This window comes from Ahaetulla prasina, chromosome 2 (assembly GCF_028640845.1).
Source record: "Ahaetulla prasina isolate Xishuangbanna chromosome 2, ASM2864084v1, whole genome shotgun sequence".
NCBI lineage: Eukaryota > Metazoa > Chordata > Lepidosauria > Squamata > Colubridae > Ahaetulla > Ahaetulla prasina.
Genome location: NC_080540.1, coordinates 195372797 through 195382570, shown reverse-complemented (window position 1 = coordinate 195382570; position 9774 = coordinate 195372797). Strand labels below are relative to the sequence as shown.

The 9774-nt window shown below is 41.3% G+C and overlaps 1 protein-coding gene across 1 annotated transcript in view; it reads left to right on the top strand.

Moving 5' to 3' along the window:
- Positions 1-482: 482 nt before the first annotated feature.
- Positions 483-9774, top strand: part of LOC131190214 (ephrin type-B receptor 5) — a 198609-nt gene continuing 189317 nt past the window's right edge. Inside the window, exon 1 of the mRNA XM_058167359.1 lies at positions 483-1775. The gene's annotated coding sequence lies outside the window, so the exon portion shown is untranslated. The remainder of the gene's footprint in view (positions 1776-9774) is intronic.

The following is a 9774-nucleotide window of genomic DNA, read 5'->3' as shown; positions in this document are numbered from 1 at the left end:
GTCTATGGTTTTTCTCTAGCTACTCTTTCTCTTCCCCATAGGATTCCTGAAGTATGTTTATCTTTTGTGCACTATTTGGCTGGTAAAATACCCGCTGTTTGGCCCGATCAAGCAAAAGTAGTTCAACGCATTTTCAGTTTTAAAGTTTGGGAAATGTGAAACTATATGGGAGCTGTGATTGCATGACTCAATGGAAAATATCCAGATTTGGGGTATACATTTTCTAAATTGTTTGGAAAAGTACCTTTTAGGAAGTTCAGGTTTTGATATTCTACAAGCAGCCTTGAAAATTGCGTAGTACTAAGTATACTGTTCTGTCATAATTGAGAAATACAAATTTTAATTAGTGGATTATTCAACTACAGCTAATCAGAGGCAACTAATTTCATCTTCAGCAAATATAATTGGTGGAGCTGAAAATTAGTATTTAACGTTTCTCTGCTGCTTCTGGAACCTCTCAGCAAGAGAGAATGAAAGTATTCAAAAATAAAAAGAGCAAATTGCCTTTTTGTTCAGTGGTAAACTAGTTTCGACTTCCTTCAATACTCAAACTTGGAATCTACGCTAACGTCTTGGCCAGGGGCCAAATTACTTATGTTGAAGACAATTCCTTAATTAACTGGCAGCCTTAACTTTACCAGAAAGAAAACTTCACATTGAGCTTTTATGAAGGGCTTCCTACTGAGAGTCGCCTCAGCAGTTCCACAGGTATCCCCACCGTTTGTTAAGCCCTGCGGCCAGCAAGAACCTTTATGGTCCCCGGTCCTGCTGCAGCCTGAAGCTGGGCGAGAGAGACGGAAGTCCGTGACGAGGTGGCGGCTCGGCTCAGGTGGCGGCGCAAAAGCTCGGCTGAGTCCAGCCACCTTTTGGCTTAGAGCGTCAACCTTGGGGTGGGGTGGGGGTTCGGCTGAAGGAGCATTTTGCCAGCAGCCGGGAAGGGGTGCACGATAACAACTTTGCGGATTCCTCGCAAGATTGCTGCTGCTGCTGGTGGTGGTTGGGAGCGCGGAAGGTAGGGCAGGGCCTACGCTTGGAGCTCCGCCTTCAGGACGTTGGGCTGCTCCGTTTGGGGCCGACGAAGCCGGTGCGAAGCGAGGAGGAAAGACCACGGCTGCCCTCGTGGGGTCTGCTGCTTGCAAGAGAATCTGATCCGAGCCCCCGCAGCTTCGAATCGCGGGATCCTCACAATCCCGTTTGGAGCAGGGAATTTCTGCCAAGGGGAGCGAAGTCCAGAAAAGAAGCGCCAAGCAGGAGCGTTTGTGGAAAGAACCCTGGCTAGCTGGCTGGCAGAAAGGCGCTTTGACAGAAAAAAAGAAAAAAAAAGCTGGTAGCCACAAGACACCTCCCGTCCTAAAGCAAAGGTCTGGAGTGGCCGACAGACTCCGGATTTGGCGAGTGGGAAAGGCCGGGCCAGAAAAGGGGGACCCGGAATCCCTGCATTGGGCTATGAGAACTCTCTCCGAGGATTGCTTTAGGAGCCCAGACAACAGGCTGGCTGGGCGGCCGGCTGGCAGGTTCCCGTCTCGCGGAGGCGCTGTGGAAAGGTTGCTGCTAGCGAGACCCGAGTGAGTGGATCGTGGATCCCTTTCAGGGATCCCACAAAAACGTATGTGTCTGAGCGAGAAAGAGAAAGGGGAGCAGCGAGAAAAGAGCGAACGGAAGAGCACTTTTCCAGGATCTCATCTCCACCACAGATTTGAGCGACCCTTCTCCGCTTTTCTTTTTTCCAGAGAGATCCTTCCACTCTGATAGAGCATCTTGACCGCACCAGCCAGGTGGGTACTTTGGAGCAGAGTTGAGCCGCAAACTGCTCAATTTCACTGCTTGCCTTCCTGCTTCCTGGGGAAAAGGGTCCTGGGGCCCACTGGAGAACCTGGAAGTGTGGCCCCAGGAGGCTGAGTCCATAGACGCTCGGGTTCTGCTTCCTCCCTTTTCCTTTCTACACACCAGGCTTCTTTCTTGTGTCAGATGGCTTGGCTGAAGGGGGAGGGAAGTGGGGAGAAGAGGCATAATTGAAAAATCAGGTCATGATTTCAAACTGCTGCACAGCTGGCTGGTGGCTGTTCCATGTTCAGCATAGAGGCAGCCCTTTTTGCTGTGTTTTATTGTTGTTGGATATACTTCTGTAGCTATAATCTTCTCCCTCTCTCTCTTCACCCCATCAACCCCCCAAAATTCTGGAGGGTTTATGAAGAGCATCTGTTGAGCTGTGCTTGACTTGTTTTCCTCCACTCCGCCCCCAGGATGAGATCTATGTCTATTGGGGGGTGGGATTGCATCCTGTTAGATAAATGCATATTCCTTTGTGTTCAGGGCAAAAAGAGCCTGGGGAGAATTGGGGGTGTAATGGAGTTGAGGGTCTCTAAGGAGAGCAGAAGAATGCCCTTTGATGGGAGGGTTTGCAATACCAGCTGCCTCACCTTGCATCTTTACCACCCTGCTAATATATTTTGAATTCCTTGAGAGAAGAGGGATTTGCAAACATCTGTGGTCTCTTTTTCACAGCATAGGTCAACTTGCTTGCATCTCTCCCTCTTCCGTGAAAAAGAGATTCTTCTCAACCCCAATGCAATGTTGCAACGTTTCCTTTGCAGCTCCCTTTGCCTGACAGAAAAAGCAAATGGGTATAAGAGACAGTATTACTTACATCACCTGGAATTCCCCCTCTCCGTTTGCCCTGGCCTGAAGGGGAGGGCGAACAAGAACCCCCTTCTTATTAGAAACACGAGTCAAAACATGAAACTTGTCAAAAGCTTTCTTAAATCACAGCTAATCCGCTCCCCCTGCTAGGCTGGTCCAGACTGGCTCCCCGCTCTCTATTATGTGGGATACACAATGAATGATTTTTCCTGTCTTTGCACAGATTATGCATTGCATTTACAAAGGCAGTGGGAATCACACAGACATGGATTTGTTAATCCAGTGGAAAGCTAGTATGATCTGCTACCATACTATGCTTTTAGATTGCTAGATAGGGCTGTGGTGGCCAATGGCCTTTTTACACAACCGAGTGGTGTTTGTGTGAGCTGCTTTTCTGTCTTTCCTCTGGTTTCAATGTCCAGTTTTCCATGCATTGTGACAGGGAGAAATTATTTCTGACTGAGCAAGGCTTACTATGTTGTAGCTGCAAATGCTGAAGCTTGCAGGATCCAGCCCTCACAGCATTAGCCTAAGATGAACATTCTGAGGTAACCTAAGAATTTATGGAACAAATGTTTTTTTTTCCCGAAGACTGACTAGAAGGAGGTTTGAAAGAAGGACGATTGGTAGTTTTTTATCTATTAATCCCCTTTCAACTCTGTTAAGCAATTTCTATACTTTAAGAAATCTGCAAAACCAGTTTGAACCAGAGGTAATAGTGGAACAAATATATGTTCTGTGTAGCTTGAAAAGGGCTGCCTCTCTCACGTGCCTTTTCAGCATTCTCAATTTACATAATTTATACAGTCTATGAACAGTTTAACCCTGAATCTGTTTATAAGATTGCTGCCTTATGCGCGGCAGTACAGAACATACCGTGACGTGCTGGGTTCCATTCGGCACCTCTTCCTTGGGGAAGTTGCTACCTGCCATTCAGCTTTTGGACTTTTTGCTGTACAGTTCCATGTGCAAGATGCTCCTGTATTTTGGTATGAATGGATAGAATTGTAAAATGTTCCAGAACTGGGCTGTGCAAACTGATGAATCCAGCTGATCTGCTCACAACTGCTAACTTAAAACCATCCATGAGGTGAAGTTATTTCTGCCTCTTATGAAGTTCCTCTACCAAAACACACACAACTGACAACTTGTATTGAGCAACACAGCTGTCCAGTTGTACTTAGACACATTTCACTGCCCGGTTCCAATCAATTTGGTGTTTACCTGAGCAAGTTGCTTGCGTTCTTCTGTTGGTGGGCAATTGAGAATATATTTCTCCTCTCAGAAATAGTTTAGAGGTTGAAACAAGTGTTGGTATAGACTTTCTTTTTCTATGGAGATTCTCAATCATGCAGGTCGTGGTTGTCCCCAAAGTGCTTTTTCAAAAGGCAACTGGACTTTGTTTTTCCTTGAAGACGTTTCGCTTCTCATCCAAGACGCTTCTTCAATTCTCATCCAAGAAGCTTGTTTCAGTTTTGAGAGAACTGAAGAAGCTTCTTGAATGAGAAGCAAAATGAGAAGCAAGGAAAAACAAAGGTGCCTTTTAGAAAAGCACCTTTGGGATATAGACTTTCTTAATCTCTTTTATCCCTTTCCAATTCTTTGCCAAAAGTTGATCATAACTTTTTTTCCTTATCTACTGGTCTTAGATTGGATAATCTTACTTTTGCTATGCACATTTAATATCCGATTTATCCTAATGGTACTTATGCAAGTGAATTTCCCTGTTAGATGATCCACGTGCATGCAAACTCCCTCTCTTGATCACACTTTGCTGCTCCTACTGGCAGCAAAGTCTGTTCCCTGCATTGGCTGGCAGAGCTTCCTCAGTTGATCCCAGACCTCAACAGAGACAATTCTTACTGCCAAGATGGAGACTGTTGCTCCCTGTATCTTGCATGCTGAACTTATTATTACTTATTATTACTTATTATTATTGACCTTACTTTGCACTGTTTTCCCTAAAGTCTTCTCCGAGTTGAGCTTGATTTCTGGTCACTTATGTACTTGGGCCCATGATATTTTCTGGTCATGATATGGATTTAGGCATTTAGCCAAGTATTTCTCCATCTTAAGATGTATGGACTTCAACTCCCAGAACTCCCCAACCAGCATGCTAGGGAATTCTGGGAGCTAAAGTCTACAGATCTTGTGATTATTGAGTTTGAGAAACTGCATTTTGTGTGTATTGATATTTATTCTGTGGACACTTGAGCAAAGAACAGAAAGTATTTTATAGCACATCCTGTTTCATCTGATTTGCTTCAGTTTTGGCCATGGTGCTCTATTGAAGACTGAAGTCCCAATGACTTGAAGTCTCAAGTAATCTTGAGGGTTTTTAGGTTTTTTTTTAATTAATTGAACTGTGGATTATCCATCAGTTTTGAAATGCCAACTCTCTGAAAAAGGTAATCATATTAAATAAAACTATCCTGTGAAATACAGCTGGTCTACTGATTGTTATTTGACATTCCTAATTATTAGTAGCACTCCAATACTCCGAATTTAGCGGTTGCTTGTAGTTTCAATCCTGCCTCTAGTTTTTCCCTCCAGTATTTTTACTGGACCTTCTAGAATCAAAGCATATTCTGGACTCAGTATCAAAATTATTGAACCAGATTGAATCCAAGATTCTTTTCAGAGATGTTTGGTGGGCTACCTGATTATGATGTTATGGTCTCACCACAAATGTTTCTTCATATATCAACACATTAATGTGCCAGAGCTGCTCACAAGCTGGGTTCCTTGAACACATTCTATCAAGAACAGCTGTTTACAGAAGGGTATAACGCTGGCATGAAGTTTATGTGATAGGGATGGATCTGTTGATGATGGCCAAGGATACATGCCAGTGTAGGCAATTTGCTATCCCCATTTTTTTCTTGTATAACTCAGATCCTCTTTGACTTCATTGCCAACATGGTATCCTACAAAACACATGATTGCTATAGTAGAAGCTAAAATAGGCTTCGTATAGTTTACAATAAAGCAAAACCTCCAACTCCACTAAAAACCCAGAATTATACATATGTATGATGAGATCCCACCACTTTGTCTTGCATAATTGAAGCCTCTAATACCCTCCCCAACTACTAAACTGGTTTGCCATATTATATGCAGTCTGGGCTACAAATAAAAGTTGACTTTGTATATAATATACAAATGGATGAAGACTATTGCTTAACACTGTGTAAGCCGCCCTGAGTCTTCGGAGAAGGGCGGGATATAAATTCAAATAAAAAATAATAATGAAATCCTATGTGGATGGAATCCCAATTCTGTCAAGGATGCTGAGTTTTGAAGCCTTATAAATTATGCAAACTCACATAGTTTGTCTTTTCATAATCCATAATGCTAATTTTACTAGACTGCTTCTGCTGATTTTTGGAATGGGAAGAAAAGTTTCTACTTTGGTCATGGAAAATCTTGTTTCTTGATTTTAAAATCAAGGATTTACATCTTCAAGAACCTCTCCTTCTCAGAGAAAGCTAAACTTTGTGCAAAAAACTGCATTGTACACTCCCAAATTGCTCTATTTTTATGGGCCTGAGTATAATAGTCATGTACATACACTGCTTGATTCAGCAAGGATTTATAATATGATTTAATTACAGTATATATTGATTTCTGAATGCTATTTTCCAATAAATTATCAAAGGGAGAAATTACATGGTTTTACTCTGAGGTATTTGTTATACAATCTATATTGTCTATTAGTAATAATTACGTAGGATTATTTAAATTTGTTTTGCCACTTGCAAAAGTTACCAAATCTATCTAATTTAGTTATTTCTCAGTAGCTTCTAGTATATTTCTAGGCCCATTTAAAAAAAAACCAAAAAAAACCTGGTTTTGATCTTCACAGCTTGGAGCTGTGGGACTTGTGGAATTACTTTTTCCCACATACGGTATATGTAATCAATTTTTTAATGCCTTATATATTACCGTGCTATTTTTTTAATTTATACTTTGTTGGAAGCTACCATGAAAACATTCTGTAAGAGGATAGGTAACCTGTAAACACTTAAGAATAATAATGGATTTCTTTTCCCTAGGGAGACAAGCTTGCATATAAGTACCTGTCATTTATAAATCAACAATTTTGCTTTATTTCACCAAATCTATCTGCACATACTTATAACAGATGCAAGGCAGAAGAAGCAAAGAAAAAATTCTCTATGTGGTTTCCTGGAGGGGGATATCTGTCTATCACAGGAAAGACAGCAGATTAAAATTTATAAATTTTGAATACTGTTTCTTCTTCTTCTCTTTCTTTTGTGAAAAACTAAGGCAAGTTTTTATATTTTAAAAATTCCTTTGAACAGATGTGTTGTAAGGGCTGTTTCAGGCACACATGTGAATTCCTTGCATATTGCAATTTTCAACATGTGTTCAATAGAGATCTGTTGCACAAGGAAGATCTATGTGCAACATTACAGATGAATCCAAATCAGTACATCTTCCTTTTCTAGACTCATGTGCCTAATGAATGGGAAAGCAGGATTGGGCTCTGAGCTCCACTGGTAAGTTTATTCATCTCCTCAGCCTATTAGTGTCCATGTGCTTGTATATCCATGCTCAGGAAAGGAAAACTCATGTGCCTGAGCTTCTATGGGAAGCCTGTTCCTCTAGATATCTAAATGTGTAAACCCCTCTCAGATGTACATGCTGCCCAATATATAATGGATAGGGAAGAGACAAAAAGCCTTACTCTCTATTTGCATAAGGTGAATCTGATATATATGACGGCTTGCTTGGTTTGGACGATTGGCTGACCGAGGCCGTAGCACTGTTTCTAAACAGATGCAATTTACATATCTTCATGCTGAATCCAAATGAGAGATATGATTAATTACCAAGACCCAAGTAAAAAATGGTATGTGGGCACAGCTGGTCATTGGCAGCTTCTACAATAAGGTGGCAAAAGGTGGCCAATTCATGGATTAGAAGGAAGATGGATTGATGCAGCTCCTGGAGCTGCTTGTCATTTATTGCTGAAGTTTGATAGCAAATTACACCACTGAATTTCCAAAGGCAAAAGGAAATAGCAAGAATATGTTTGTTAGATGTATATGTTGCTTTCTTTTCAGGTGGTCAAGGTAGATTATAGTAGCTCCTTCTCCCATTTCCCCCCTCAGCAACTATTCTATGAGGTAAGTTGAGGTAGAGATCCAGTTTGGTGTAGTGGTTAAGGGGGTGGCCTAGAAACCAGGAAACTCTTGAGTTCTAGTCCCATCTTAGATGCAAAGCCAGTTAGGTGACCTTGGGCCAGTCACTCTTTCTTAGCCCTAGGAAGAAGGCGATGGCAAATGACTTCTGAGAAAATTGCAAGTAATAGATAACAGTAACAGAGTTGGAAGGGACCTTGGAGGTCATCTAGTCCAGGGGTCACCAACCTTTCGGACTTCAGGGGCCACTAAATTCATAATTTTAAATCCTGCAGACCATCAATATGAATTTTTTAAAAAGATAAATAGTATTTAGTGCAATAAAAATGCAAATAATTTTTCTGCGGACCACCAAAATTTTCTCGTGGACCACCAGTGGTCCGTGGACCACCGGTTGGTGACTGCTGATCTAGTCTAACCCCCTGCTCATGTAGGAGACCTATACTAGGGCCGAACTGCCAACCTTTCTGATCGACTTAGCCACTGTCGTGTCTTAGCCCCTGAGCCACCTAGCCAGGCTACAGGTACTTTTGTCTCAGCAGTTGCCAGGAATCAAAAACTAACTCAAAGACACAACACACAAAAAAAGTGAGGTAGACTGACCTGAGAGAGAGTAACTGGCCCAAAATCCCTCAGAGAGCATTTATGGGAGAATTTGAACTTGGGTGTCTTCCGTAACCAGTGCAGTTACTTAACAATTGTATCACAGTCTAATAATCTCTGAAATTATCCAGGATGATATGATTATATACAATTAAAACTCAGAAGTATTTTGGAATCAAACTTTATTTTTTAAACTATTTTTTTTGTCTTTTCAAAAGTCTCTTAATGACAAAAACAACCTTTAAATGTGGGTTTTGTTTTTGTTAAAATATAAGCTGGTTAAAGACCAAAGCAAAGATGATGATGATGATGATGATGTTTAAATATATGCCGTTCTTTTGGAAGTGGTTTAAGAAAAAAAAATATGGCAAAAATAGTTACGCATCTGTGTTGTACTGTCTGGTAAAGCTTATACACGTTCTTTCTGCACGTGGTGGGAGCATCTGGCTGGCACTTCTGGAAGCAAAATATTTATTTTACGTTTTCATTCATTTGTTTGATTAACTACAGCTTTGGACTTTTATTGAAAAAAAATCTGGCTGTGCTCACTTTCATCTTTGCTTTACTGAACTATTCTTACTGCTCTTGTTTGCACTTTGCACAAGATTGAATATAGCTATTGGATCAGAAAACAGTTGTTCTGTCTAATCAAGAAGGAATCCTTTTTCACTTTGGCAGAAAATGAGCTTGCCTGTGGGTGTTTTTTTGCCTGCTAAAGAGCTAGAATTGAGAAGAACCTTGCAAGAACTGTTGAGAAATTTATTGTTAGACATACTCGAGAAACTTCTACAGATTTGCAGTTTTCAATCCCTCAATCACTCCACCCCGCCCCCCAAAACCCCAACAACAACAGGTGGGAGGAATTTTTTCATTTTGGGAAAAAACCCAACAGCAGTTAATTATGATTTGTTTTAAAAAACCTGTACTATTTTGGAATATTGATCTTTTGCAAATGAACCCTTAAATTGAAAATGACTTTTAAAAAATGCTGTCCCAGATCAGAGTGTCTCACTGTTCCTGGTTGTTGCGCTGGGATAAATTCCCTGCACTGGGAGAGAATTGTACTGTGTTGCAGAGACACTTTCCTTGCCTACAGGTTGAAAAGGAGAGCAGCCTAGCAAAAGCTTTACCAGTTGATTCATCTGATTGTATAAAGTGGCCCTTCCGCAGCTGGGCTCTTCTCTTGTATTAAGCCTTGAAGGAGGTCTTGCTAATTGATGAGGTGTAAATGGCTTTGTCAGAGAGCTGCTTGTAATTCCAAAGGGACACCTGCTTATCCGTTTACACATGTCCCTGCAAAGATTTTTTTCCCCCTTTCCTGTACACAAAATGCTGCTCTGTACTGTTCCTTTTCCATCACCTC